This window comes from Macaca fascicularis, chromosome 5 (genome assembly GCF_037993035.2).
Source record: "Macaca fascicularis isolate 582-1 chromosome 5, T2T-MFA8v1.1".
In the NCBI taxonomy this organism is placed as follows: domain Eukaryota; kingdom Metazoa; phylum Chordata; class Mammalia; order Primates; family Cercopithecidae; genus Macaca; species Macaca fascicularis.
In genome coordinates, this window is record NC_088379.1 from 189,285,829 (window position 1) to 189,300,057 (window position 14,229).

At 45.8% G+C, this 14,229-nt stretch overlaps 1 long non-coding RNA gene across 2 annotated transcripts in view; it reads right to left on the minus strand.

Annotated features, from left to right (window-relative positions):
- Nucleotides 1–245: 245 nt before the first annotated feature.
- LOC102143934 (uncharacterized) overlaps nt 246–14,229 on the minus strand; it is a 31,506-nt gene continuing 17,522 nt past the window's right edge. The window contains exons 4-5 of one of the 2 annotated variants that reach the window (XR_012435267.1): nt 1,878–1,940; nt 246–1,700 (exon numbers count right to left, since the gene is read on the minus strand). This is a non-coding gene — a long non-coding RNA (uncharacterized lncRNA). The remainder of the gene's footprint in view (nt 1,701–1,877; nt 1,941–14,229) is intronic. The other variant, XR_012435266.1, reaches the window with a different exon arrangement.

The following is a 14,229-nucleotide window of genomic DNA, read 5'->3' on the forward strand; positions in this document are numbered from 1 at the left end:
AGACGAGAGAGGGAAATTCTGAAAAAGGAAGCTGCCAAGATAACAGATCAAGGCCAAACCAGGAGAGAAACGCGTCCAGACCTCCTGGGTAAGCATAACTCTCACATTGATATGCCAGCTTTAATTTAGAAAGTGTATGTTTCCCAAAGCAATTCAGTGAATGGGGTTCACTGTAGGAATTGTTTCAGGGTTACCGAGTGCAGTGAATACCAAGGGGAGTATTATGACAGAGACCACTGAGGGACTTTTTTTTTTTTTTTTTTTTTTTTGAGACAGTCTCGCTCTGTCACCCAGGCTGGAGTGCAGTGGTACGGTCATGGCTCACTGCAGCCTTGACCTCCTAGGCTCAAGCAATTCTCCTGCCTCAGCCTCCCAAGGAGCTGGGACTACAGGTATGTGCCACCATGCTCAGCTAGTTTTTTATTTATTTTGTTTTTTAGAGACAGGGTCTCTCTCTGTCACCCAGGCTGGAGTGCTATGGTACAATCATGACTTATTGCAGCCTCAAACTCTTGGGCTTAAAAAATTCTCCTGCCTCAGCCTTTGGAGTAGCTGGGACTACAGGGGTGCACCTCCACGCCCAGCTAATTTTTCATTTCTTTTATTTTTTACAGATGGGGTCTCACTTTGTTACCCAGGCCGGTCTCAAACTCCTGGCTTCAAGCAGTCCCCCCACTTCAGCCTCCCACTGGGATTACAGGTGTGAACCACCATGCTAAAGGAATTTTGAATTGGGATTTAGAAAAAAATGCAGTAAGTTCTGAGAGACTGAGGACGATGCTTGGCCCAAGGGCTGGTTTAAATATAAAATGTATCTCTATTAAGACCCGTGTGAGGGCCCGGAGGTGCCCTGGCCCTGGGGTCAGGAGATGTGGGTCCCAGGCAGTGCTCTGACATGCCCTAGCTGAGCAGAGCTGCTCTCTGGGAGCCAGTTTTCTGCTCCGTAAAATTAGGACAATATGCTCTATCTTTCGGGTTGGGGAGGGTGGTGCGAGGAGCAGAAATAATGCGTGGAAAGCAATCTGCACCATACCCTGCAGGAAAGGAAGCTGCTGTTCCTGCTCTCATGTGCCAGGCCAGTTACTGTAGAGATGTATGCTCCATTAAAACACCGTCATCTTCCCCAGGCTGCAGAGATACCAGTGTTACAGCACAGCCGAGATGAGGAGCTGACTGCTCCTGTTGGGAGGACCTGGAGATGATTCATGACAAGAGCACTATAGGAAGAGAGAGAAACATCTGCTTCCTCGAGTGCCAGGGTGGCAGAGGCCACCGGAAGTCTTCACTTGACTGAAGACTTGCAGTGAGTCTGGGGTTTAATTCAGATAATTGAGAGAAGGCCAGCACCATGGGAATTGTTCAGAATGGGGGTCCAGGGTCAACAGAGAGAACCCTGATTGTATTCAAGAAGAAAGGCGAAACTCTGAGCTAGGATAGCTGAGCTCAGCAGGAGGTCAGAGAGGTAGGAGTAGCATGCAGAAAGTGGGCCATGAGCCAGGAGAGGCCTGCAAGGTGGGATGTGCACTCGGCTGATGCTGGACACCTGCAGCCAGGGCGTGACGGGTGCACTGGCTGACTACGCAGGGCGCATGTCTTATCCCCCGCCCCCACCCACCATGCCTGCCCACACCTTTCTGTGTGGGTCCTCACCCAGCCTGGCCACGCTCCAGTGGTATCTACAGCTCTGCTCTTTTCCTCGCCTGCAAAGAGCAAAACAAAGAGGGTAGCAAGGTTAGGCCAGGTGAGAGGCCACTCACCCTGGCCAGCACGTATGGGTGAGGCAGGACAGGCCAGGCCCCCGGCAATCCAGAAGTCCCCTTGGAACAGATGGAAGAGGCAATTCCATCTGGCAAGAGCCAACCCTCTTGCCCACTTACCAATCCCATTCTCTCCACGTAGCCCTCCAGAGCAACTCCCTGAGCATCTTCAAAGCCGGAGGCCTGGAAGTGATGAGAGGCCAACATGTGCTCTAATGAGATACAGCCCCGGGTTCCACTTCATCTTCTTGAGACTCCAGCTTTTGCTTGCTCTCCCCATGTCCACCTTCCCTTCCTGACTGCCAGCGGCAGCCGGCAGATCCTATTTCCACGCGGCAGCTCAATGTGCTCAGCCAATGCATAAAGGAAGCCAGTGGAAGGTTATCAATAAATAATGGCTCAAACAGTGAGAGTGTGAAAGATGAATACTGGATGTTTTCCAGGACTTTGCATAGTCATTCATATGCATATATACTTTGCAAATTTCCAAGAAGAAAATATAGCATGTGGCATGTCTCAAACTTGATTGTTCTATAGAAAGTGTTATGAGCTCAACTGTGTCTCCCTAAAACTCATATATTGAAGCTCTAACCCCCAGTACCTTAGAATGTGACTGTGTTTGAAGATAAGGCTTTGAAAATGGGAATTAAGGTAAAATGGGGTCATGAAAGTGGGCCCTAATCCAGTATCACTGGTGTCCTGAATGACCATGTGAACACACAGCAAGAAAGCAGCCACCTGCAAGCTGCCGGGCGTGGTGACTCACACCTGTAATCCCAGCACTTTGGGAGGCCGAAGCAGGTGGATCACGAAGTCCGGAGTTCAAGATCAGCCTGATCAACATGGTGAAACCCCATCTCTACTAAAAATACAAAAATTAGCCAGGTGTGGCAGGCGCCTATAATCCCAGGTACTCAGGAGGTGGAGGCAGGAGAATTGCTTGAACCCGGGAGGCAGAGGTTGCAGTGAGCTGAGATTGTGCCACTGCACTCCAGCCTGGGTGACAGAGCAAGACTTGGTCTCAAAGAAAGAGAAAAGAAAAGAAAAGAGCCCCCTGCAAGCCGAGGAGAGAGGATTCAGAGAAACCAAGCCTACCAATACCTTGGTCCTGAACATTCTGCCTCCAGGACCGTGAGAAATCAATTTCTGTTGTTAAAGCTCCCGGTCCATGGTATTTTGTTATGGCAGCCCTAGCAAACTCATGCAGAAAACCTCTGACTATCTGCACGATCAGTTTAAGATGTGCTGAAATAGTATTATTCATCATTCCAATACTATTTTACTTATTTATTTTTAATTTTATTTTTTTGAGATAGAGTCTTGCTCTGTCACCCAGGCTGGGGTGCAATGGCGCGATCTCGGCTCACTGCAACCTCGGCTCACTGCACTCTCCACCTCCTGGGTTCAAGCAATTCTGCCTCAGCTTCCCGAGGAACTAGGATTACAGGCATGCACCACCATGCCCAGCTAATTTTTGTGGTTTTTTTAGTTTCACCATGTTGTCCAGGCTGGTCTGGAACTCCTGACCTCCGGTGATCGGCTCGCCTCAGCCTCCCAAAGTGCTAGGATTACAGGCATGAGCCACTGCACCCGGCCCAATTCTATTTTATTAAAGCTTTTCTATGTGTTTATTTGTATTTATTGGTTATCTAGTATCACTGATTTCTAAGCACTAACTTTCCCCACCTTTGTGTGAGTTCTTTGCACCTGATTCACATAAATCCTTGAATGGTACCTACTCTACAAATAGACAAACGCTTCCTATGCATTCTCGGCCTGCATTCATAATCCCTCCCTGGCCAGCCATTGCGGTGGCTTTGTACTGTGTCAATGTGCCTAAGCTGGAACTATGTTTCTCAGAAAATCGGAGCAAAATCTGGAAGGCAGAAGTAAAACAGCAGTAATATTTACAGTCAGAGTCTGTGTAGGGCCCAGCACTATGGTGGCTCACACACAATGCCATGCACCCACTGGCTCAATTTATTGGTACAGGGCAGCAGCCGTGCCTGCAGTTCCTCCAGCTCCCACCAGAACTGCTGCTTCAGCTTCACTGAACCTTGGGTTTGTGAGCAATTCCATGGTGAAGTGCACCAGCTCTTCTACAGGTCATCTTCAGCATCAGAGCTGGAGTGTTGGAGACCCAAGAGGCTGATGTGGAAGACATCAGTTTCAGTCCATCCACAGGAGTTCCATCTCCTCCCTGCAAGTGCAGCTCACGCTTACCCTCTCCCACTTCACATCCATTTGCCAGCCCTGCTGACTTCTGGACACGGGGCAGCAGGCTGCAGCTCTCATAACAATGTTTATCCTAATATCGTCAATAAATGCCTCGTTTTGCTCAAGGTGGTTTCGCTTCTCTGATCAAACTTTAATGATACAGAGTTTGGAACCCTTGTAGGTGCTGCTGCAGTAAAAACCTAAACTGTGTGGCACTGGCTTTGGGGCCAGGCAGGGAATAGAAGGCAGACGGGCCCTGAGAAGTCTGTCAGTGAGGGCGTCAATAAACATGACGAAAATATTGTTGAAACCTGGAAGAGGGAAGACAGGTTTGTGTAGCGGTGGGAAGTTTAGCAACACTGAAACCCAGGATAACTTGGAAAATAGAAAATGTTTCAATGAACTACATGACAGAGTGGAGGGAACTGACAGGCACACGGGCCACCTAACTTCTAGCTGCCACAATAAAATAAGAGAGAATGGGCCGATCACACTTGTAATCCCAATGCTTTGGGAGGCTGAGGTGGGCAGATCATGAGGTCAGGAGTTCAAGACCAACCTGGCCAATGTGGAGAAACCCCATTTCTACTAAAAATACAAAAATTAGCAGGGCCTGGTGGCGGACGCCTGTAGTCCCAGCTACTTGGGAGGCTTAGGCAGGAGAACTGCTTGAACCCAGGAGTCGGAGCTTGCAGTGAGCCGAGATCGTGCCACTGCACTCCAGCCTGGGCGACAGAGCAAGACTCCGTCTCGAAAAAAAAAAAAAAGAAATTAAAATAAAAAATAAAAATAAATAGGCCAGGCACAATGGCTCACACCTGTAATCCCGGCACTTTGGGAGGCCAAGGCGGGTGGATCACCAGGTCAGGAAATTGAGACCATCCTGGCTAACACGGTGAAACCCCGTCTCTACTAAAAATACAAAAAATATTAGCCGGGAGTGGTGGCGGCCCCTGTAGTCCCAGCTACTCAGGAGGCTGAGGCAGGAGAATGGCGTGAACCTGGGAGGGGGAGCTTGCAGCGAGCTGAGATCGCGCCACTGCACTCCAGCCTGGGCCACAGAGTGAGACTCCATCTCAAAAAAATAAATAAATAAAATAAAAAATAAGAGAGAATGGAGATGAGTTAAGGAACCAATGGTGGCAGGACTTGCAAGATTTGAAAAAAGAAAAGAAAAATGTTTTATCATTCCCAGCCTCTCCAAATGGCAAACACCTCAAAAAATTAAGAAATGGCTTGTGGATCTGGTTCCAGTTAAGATGGAGGGAGCCGACGCCATGGGAGCTCCCCAATGGGTTACTTCTAAGAACCCCAGAGTGGACACATAAAGCAACTTAATAGGGACTCTGCAAGGAAATAATAGCAGGTGGCTTGGAGAGGGAGAGCCAAACTCCAAGAAAAATGAGTAAGGTGGTGAGTTTCCTCTTCTTCCCCTTCCATGTCTCTTGACATAGATTCAGGGCGGCCAAACCCAGAACTGCTTAAGTGGCAGGGACAGGAAACATTTCAAGAGAAATTCTCTCTTTGCAATCAATGGAATAGGAACGGGGTCCCTGCATGGCACAGCGAGTCGGGGAAACCTGGCTTTATTCCATCCCGACCTGTCCTGATGCCATAAAAGAGTAAGACTTAGGGGTCTTTGGGGAGGGGATGAGTATATTTTGCATGTGGGAAGGGTGTGAGCTATTGTTGCCAGAGGACAGGCTGGTGGACTACATGATCCAAAGATGGTGTAGGAGCACCCCTCGGCCCACAGGCTGGTTTCATAATGTGATCTTGTCATCTCCCATCAAGAGGTGAAGTCTACATCCCTTCCCCTTGAACCTGGGAGGGCTTTTGTGCCTGCTTTAACCAATAGAGGATAGGAGAAGTGACACTCTGTAACTCTAAGACTAGATTATAAAAGGCAATGCTGTTTCCTACCGGCTTTTTCTCAGGATACTCACTCCTGGAACCCAGTGGCCATGCTGTCAGGAAGCCCAGACCACATGGTGAAGCCCCAGCTGAAGTCCTAGCCCCAGTAATCCCCAGACTGTAGGAGATAATAAGAATGAATGATTTTTGTTCTTTCATGCCACTAAAGTTGCGATTGTTTGTTATAAAGGAATAGGTATATAACTATCCCCAAAGACCCGAACTGTAAACCAGGAAGCCAATATATTACTTTACAAGAAAGATTAGGTCTTTCCAAAGACTACTTACTCCATCCTCGGCAGCCCCTTCCAGGTATCCAGGTCCCTTCGAGGCTACTGGATGAATAAGAAAATAGAGCGCAGAGACCCACAGGCCTGGTGACACCTACTGAAGCTTCTGCCCCAAGCTGTGTCCACCAGTGACTGTCATTTCCCTTCCCCCCCCACCCCCAATGCTCGCTCTCTCATTCCTGCTGGAGAGGGTTTATGTCCAACCATCTCCTGCTATTAATAGTCATTCTTTCCCAGGTAAAGCAAACACAACAGATTCATCTTCTTCCAGGTTAATATACTTACTACGTTCAGTGTCACAGATGTTACTATAGATGTCCTGATAAAAACACCACATTGATTCATGAGGGGCACCACTCCTCAGTCAGTAGTTTACTGATTATTCATTAGTCTGACTTCGCCCATTACCTTTTTATTCTTCATTGCAGTCCGAGAGGTTAACTTATCTCCAAATTGTGATTGTCTTAGTGTTATCCCACGGACTGATATACATGGTCACTCCCACCTATCCACCGAAAGCAATGCCTAATGACTTGTTTGGGTGCCGAACAAAGGGTGCTCATGTACCATATTTTGAGAAACGATGAAGTTTAGCACACGTAGTTGTTCATCTAATATTTTCACTCTGAGGAACATGGGGCTGATTGGCTGCACTGAGCCACGCTTTGGCATAACCCCTTGGGTTACTCTCAGTCCCTTGTTATAGGACCAACAGGTTCATGTGCTCACTGTGCAGTAACAGATCCATTCCACAGAGACAGCAGGGTTTGCAGCAGAGAAAGTTTAAGAATCTCAAGGTGCCGAGCAAGGAGATGGGAAGAGACCCTCAAATCCATCTCCCCAAGGAATTCGTGGCTGGGGCTTTTAAGGGGATCATGAAGGGGAAGAGGCTGGATAACTGGGGTCCTTGATTGGTCAGGGTAGGGGGATGAAATCATCAGGATGTGAAAACTGCATTCTTTGGTGAGCCAGCCTCTTGTGGGGTCCTGTGGACGGGTTGAGTCAGCAGTTTCATCAGTATGCAGGAACTGAAGGAATAGCTCAAAGGGAAAACATAATGTTTCATAATTCTCAAGTTGTTTTCTATAGAGTAGTTAAGGGGAAGTATAATCTTGTAACAGGGTCTACATGATCCTAGGACAACAATAGTTGTTCCTCAAACAACTCTGAGGAAGCAGATTTGAGCTGGCTGACCTCAAGATCAATGCTGAAGGTGATGCAAGCTGGGTTTATTTTCATGTCTCCCTCTTTCATATTATCTGATTAATTTTATAAAGTTTATAGGGTTGGGCCAGGCGCAGTGGCTCACACTTGTAATTCCAGCACTTTGGGAGGCCGAGGTGGGCGGATCACAAGGTCAAGAAATCAAGACGATCCTGGTTGACATGGTGAAACCCCATCTCTACTAAAAATACAAAAAATTAGCCGGGTGTGGTGGCATGCACCTGTAGTTCCAGCTACTCGGGAGGCTGAGGCAGGAGAATCGCTTGAACCCGGGAGGCACAGGTTGCAGTGAGCCATGATCACGCCACTGCACTCCAGCCTAGGCGATAGAGCGTGACTCCATCTCAAAATAAATAAATAAAATAAAGTAAAAATAAAGTTTATAGGGTCAGTTTCACCCTTTTATTCAATTTCCTGTTCCTTTTTCTCCTTTTTAAATCCCCTCACGCTTATACCATGGCACTCTCACACAAGTACAAGCTGTGCTGACAAACTGCTTCAGTTCTTTTAGGGAAGCAGCAATGATTAAATCCTTACTTTTGGTGCAGAACTTACTGTCAGTTCTCAGATATGTGACCTCTTGGAGCCTCAGTTTCCTCATCTGCAAAATGGCGACAGTCGCTATTGTCACCTGTTTTCTTCCCAAAATTACCATGAGATTCAAATAAGATCATGTGGGTGAGAACACTGTGAAAGGCTTGGCAAGCCACACAAATGCCAGGAAAACATGCAGATAATTTCCTACAAAAATAATTAGGCATTCACTTTCATTCATTCGAATGCGGCCTTTGTTCCTTTCTTGCATCTAATTAAATCAAGAGAAATGTCAGGTGTAGAATTCTTAGGGATCAGGGTTTTGTTTTTGCTGGGCAAGAAAAATATGCCCTCAAGTGCCTTGGGCATATAGTTAATTTGGTTTTCCTGTGCTCTACAATTAAAGCCTTATCTGGAATTGTTATGGCTTTGTATTCTTTCAGCCATTTTGATGCTAATGAAGAAAAGTTCAGCAAGGATGAAATTCTAAGTATCTAGTACTTTATTTCATAAGCATCTTCATTAATAGTTATGGCTCATCACATGACCGGCCTTCTCAAAAGCAAGAGGATGTGGATGTCATGCAAGTCCCTGGAGAAGGAAATTTGGAAACCCAAATAAGTAAATTTAATTAGCGATCTCACATGAGATGATTGTGAGATGCAGGCAAATTTCCCCTGCCTTGCAGCAGAAGGGCTTTGTCCTGGTGTGTAACATTTCAAAGGCCCGAGCTCATGAGAGCCGCTTTTCTCCACAGCAAGGATGCTTCTGCAGCTGCTATAAGGTGTAGGGATTTCATTTTAAATACAGAATGTGCTCCAGCTTCCGTAAGAACCTGCAGCTGTTTGGCCACTCTGTGCAAGAGGCTGAATGTTGTGCATTGTCCCTGGAGCTGCTTTAGACCAAAAGCAAAATATTTTCTGCTTCCAAGAACTGGTGAAGGCCACCTATCAGAGGAATTTAAAATATTTCTCCAATTAAGCTCCATACCTACAGAGTCCACTTTGAATATGAGAAGAAAGGGGCAGCAAGTTAGCAGAGTTGCTCTTTGAAAAGCTGTTCTTGAGAAGACAAAGCTCTCTTCAGAGCAGCCTTCGGTCCTCTTTCTGAACAAGAAAACACCTGCTTTCAGGAGGACTGCAAAGCCCTCACTCCCTCTAGGCAAAAGGAGAGAGAATAGTTTGGATTTGTCAGGGTTGTTATCTAATGCTGAACATCCAGAAGAATTGAATGCCTAACTCACAAGCAGTGTAAGTGGTCAGTAGGCAATAAATGTTATTGAAGGAATGAGTCAATGAATACCACAAAATGCATAACACTTTAGCTTTAAAGGAGATTTTCTTTACAAAACTCCATCAGCCTGAGTTCAAGCTGTTCTTTACAATTCTAAAACTACATGGCTGCAAAGTTGTAGCACAACTCACACCTGTAGACAGATGGAGGGAGAAGGGGTAGGCTCACCTGGAAGTCTACCTGGCAGGTTAGCTGCACCAAACCTGGCACTTACTGGGATGAGACTTGGCACTTAATGGGATGAGAGATCCTGGCGGGCTTTCCTTAGATCCCGTGACCTCTTCTATTCATGCACTTCAGGAACAGTTATTGGCCAAACACTGGTTTATTGCCCAGCTATCACTTTTTCTTCTTTTCAAATTATTTGGAATTGACCACAGCAAATTAGCCACATCTCAAATACTTGCACCAATTATCTGTAACACCAAATGTCAAATCGTGGTATTTAGTTGTGTTCCAGAGGAATATTTGAGTCGGGATTCTAGGTTCTTGGGAAATCTATAGAAAAAGTAGTCATGGCATGATTGCCATTGTCTTCTGTTATGTATTCAACCTCTTCTGTCTTGCTTTTGTTTCTGTCAGAGATGGACTAGAAGCAAAGTGTCAAGATCTTGCTTTATGCCAGTTGGCTGTCATATATAGTCATTTAATTTTTCCCTTCCCAGATGAGACTCAGGTGGCAAGGTGGCAACTTTCAGCAAAATACTTTCCACAGAACCAAGAGGTCCTTGACAGGGGTGACCTTTGGGGTCTAGGACACAAGGTTACACAAGAAGATTTGGTGCATAGAGGTGCTGCATCTGACTCCCTTCCTCTCCTTGTTCCAAACCTGAGGTTCTGTGGTTTGTCATAGCGGAATTTCTACAGGTAACACGCTGTATGCCTGACAAAGCCAACTGTCACGTAGGTGTTCGATAGCGTGTCTTTCTGGTGTGTGGAGCAGCTTAGAGACAAGGTGGGATTGAAGCCTGCAGTTTCCCAGAGTTGGACGCCAGGACCCCAACAGTAAATGTCTTAACTCGGAGCTGTAACTTGGAGGCATCTGTAGGGAATCCGCATCTCGCTGCATTTGCCCAAGAGCTGAAGGGAGTTTTACAATAAAGCCCTTCAAACAGGAAGGGAGTGATCATTTAAAACCCTTGTAAGGTACACTAAGAAGATAAAGGAAGCAGGAACAGCCATGGAGAAGGGGAAGAGAACATTCCTCCATCCACTCTCCTCCTTTGAACCTAACCAGACAGCCTCACCCAAATCACAGACCACAGAGTCCTTCAGGCAGCTGTGACACCCAGGAGTCTCTCTGCACAACTCCTGCCTAAAGATGTCCTTGATATACTGAATGGTTGCTCCAATCTGACACTTCTTCCCTTCCCTTCCCTTCCCTTCCCTTCCCTTCCCTTCCCTTCCCTTCCCTTCCCTTCCCTTCCCTTCCCTTCATCTCTGACGTCTCTGAGCTTCTTTCCAGTGACATCACTCATCTTAGGGTGGTACAGATGAAACCCAACCACATTGCTTATGCCTCTTTTTTTAGCTTCTTTTTATTATGAACCCTTTCCTCCTAACACATTTAAGGGGGCGGTGCAAAAGTGTACATGTGAACTTTTGCTTGTTTGAATTGAGAAAATGACAAAGCATCAGGAATGTCCTAGTTTTGAATATGCAATATCAGCACATCCTTCTGTGCAACTCTCCCAAAAAAGGGTGTGATTTTGTGCATGCATGCCTCCGCCGTCTTGGTAGCTCCTTCCCAGGTCCCCCTGTGAGCTCAGCCTAATGACTAGTCCTCAAAGATTGTCCCTGAGTGTAACTGATATATTAAGGTACATTTTCTAAATGTGGAATTTTCTAGTCAGGACTTCCCAAGTCATTCCTGTACCACCCCACTAGAAGGAGTGTGGACAGATTCGCTTGCTGAAATGGCGAAGTGAGTGCCTGCAGCTGGCCAGGCTGAGCTGTTTCTGAAGCTCAGAGCAGCTATGACTCATCCCTCCTACAGTCCGTTAACTTCCCACTCCTGTCACTAGACCTACTCCTCTCGCTCTGACTCCTACAAACCCACTTATTTTCAAATTTGCTCAATAACTATGACATTCAAACCCAACATGCTCCATGCACAGGATGCTGTGAAAACACACAGTGAGAATTAAGGGTTCACAGAAGGAATAATGGCCAGAGTGAGAACTGTTTTCTGGGATGCTGGGTGATGAGAAATAACTGCTAATAAGAGACAACAGCAAGTTTTAGGACATGTGCCATCAGGCCCAATTGAGTTAAGGGAATGCAGTCATCCTAACTGGTGGTTTTCAGAAAGCCACACAACATTTTAATTGAATGCACAGGCTTCTGCATGATTAGGAACATAATACTTTGGTGCCCAGGCCAGATTGAGCTGGTAACAATGAGCTGAAATGGCTTCCTGCCATGAAGCAGAGAAGCTCAAGCTTATTCTCCCCGTGACTCTTCCCGGCCCTGTGGCAAAGTCACAAAAGAAGCTCAAGAAACCAATTTTCAGAGAAGGTTTAGAGCTTTCCTGCATGGTTCCAACTACTTGTGTGATATAAAAACGCAATGACTGCAGAAGGAGGATTGCAGCTGGATTTCGGAGAAACTTTCTGAAGAATGGACACAAAGAACCAGCAGCCTGGTGCAAAGTCACTGAAGCAAGTAGCACCAACTCCTCCCATCCTCCCATCAGACACCATTAATTTAAAGTGGTCTCCAGTCATGCAGTCATTTCACAGAGTTTGCATCTTAAGCCCACCTAAGATATTGTCAATAAGATATTGTCTTGAATTCCCAGCCAGAGTCCAGGGAATCCAGAATTTCCAAAACTTTGAAAATAGGAAATATTCAACAGAGTCATTCAGCCAATATTTGTTCAGTGCCTACCACATTCCAGTCACTAATAATTGGCATGGATATCAGCCCAATAGAATTAACCATTGGACTATCTTTGGGAACCCCTGAGAGACATATTCAACACGATCCTGAATTAAAAATACAACTAATTTTCTATATTGTGATTTTTAAAATGTATAATAGGCCTTTCACTTTAAACTCAGCTCTGGACATCTCCATGCAACTCTCAGAGCAGCTCTTTCACTTCAGCATGTTTACACATGAACTCATTGTCTTCCCTCCAAATCTATATGTCAGTTGGTGGCACTCAATCACCCAAATCAGGACCTGTGAATCACCCTTGCCCCTTTCTACTCCGTTACACTCAAGATCCAATCAATCAGCACATCATATCACTTTTACCCCGTAGACACAACTCAAACAATATAATAGTCTCTTCTGTAGACGCTGTAGTAGGCACAACACAGATGGATACTATTGCTATCATCCTCATTTTACAGGCGAATAAACATGGCTGCAGGGGTTAAATAACTTCCCTAAGATCACACAATCTGTATATGGCAAAGCTAAAAATCAAGCTTGGCTGGGCACAGTGGCTCATGCCTGTAATCCCAGCACTTTGGGAGGCCGAGGTGGGTAGATCACGTGAGGTCAGGAATTCAACACCAGCCTGACCAACATAGTGAAATCCCATCTCTACTGAAAATACAAAAATGAGCCAGGCATGGTGGTGCATGCCTGTAATCCCAGCTACTAGGGAGGTTAAGGCAGGAGAATCGCTTCAACCAGGGAGGCAGAGATTACAGTGAGCTGAGATTGCACCACTAGACTCCAGCCTGGGCAACAAGAGGGAAACAAAGAAAGAAGAAAGAAAAGAAAAGAAAAGAAAAGAAAAGAAAAGAAAAGAAAAGAAAAGAAAAGAAAAGAAAAGAAAAGAAAAGAAAAGAAAAGAAAAGAAAAGAAAAGAAAGAAAGAAAGACAGACAGAAAGACAGGAAGACAGGAAGACAGGAAGACAGGAAGACAGGAAGAAAGGAAGAAGGAAGGAAGGAAGGAAAGAAGGAAAGAAGGAAAGAAGGAAGGAAGGAAGGAAGGAAAGAAGGAAAGAAGGAAAGAAAGAAAGACAGGAAGACAGACAGGAAGACAGGAAGAAAGGAAGAAAGGAGGGAAGAAAGGAAGAAAGAAGGAAAGAAAGAAGGAAAGAAAGAAGGAAAGAAAGAAGGAAAGAGAGAGAGAGAGAAAGAGAGAGAGAGAAAGAGAGAAAGAAAGAGAGAGAGAGAGAGAGAGAAAGAGAGAAAAAGAGAAAGAGAGAGAGAGAGAAAAAGAGAGAGAGAGAAAGAGAGAGAGAAAGAGAGAGAGAAAGAGAGAGAGAAAGAGAGAAAGAAAAAGAGAGAAAGAAAGAAAGAGAAAGAAAGAAAGAAAGAAAGAAAGAAAGAAAGAAAGAAAGAAAGAAAGAAAGAAAGAATAAAAATCAAGCTCAAGTCTTTCTGAATTTAAAGAGGAGGATTTTGAAGCGCTGCGTCTCTAATTCAGCAATCACTGCCCTAATGTAAACCTCATTCTTTCTCCAGTCTCCTTACTGGTTCCTCTGTCCGCTGCCTTCACTTTTTTTAGTGGCTTTTCAACATTTATAATGTTTTGTTCTTGTTTTGAGCCAGAGTCTCACTCTGTCGCCAGGCTGGAGTGCAGCGGCACAATCTTGGCTCACTGCAAGCTCCGCCTCCGAGGTTCAAGTGATTCTCCTGCCTCAGCCTCCCGAGTAGCTGGGACTACAGGCACATGCCACTATGCCCAGCTAATTTTTTATATTTTAGTAGAGATGGGTTTCACTATATTGGCCAGGATGGTCTTGATCTCCTGATGTTGTGATCTGCCCACCTCGGCCTCCCAAAGTGCTGGGATTACAGGCATGAGCCACCTCGCCTGGCCCATTTATTATGTTTTTTTTTTATTATTATTATTATTTATTTATTTTTTTTTTTTTTTTTGAGACGGAGTCTCACTCTGTCGCCCAGGCTGGAGTGCAGTGGCTGGATCTCAGCTCACTGCAAGCTCTGCCTCCCGGGTTCACGCCATTCTCCTGCCTCAGCCTCCGGAGTAGCTGGGACTACAGGCGCCTGCCACCTCGCCCGGCTAGTTTTT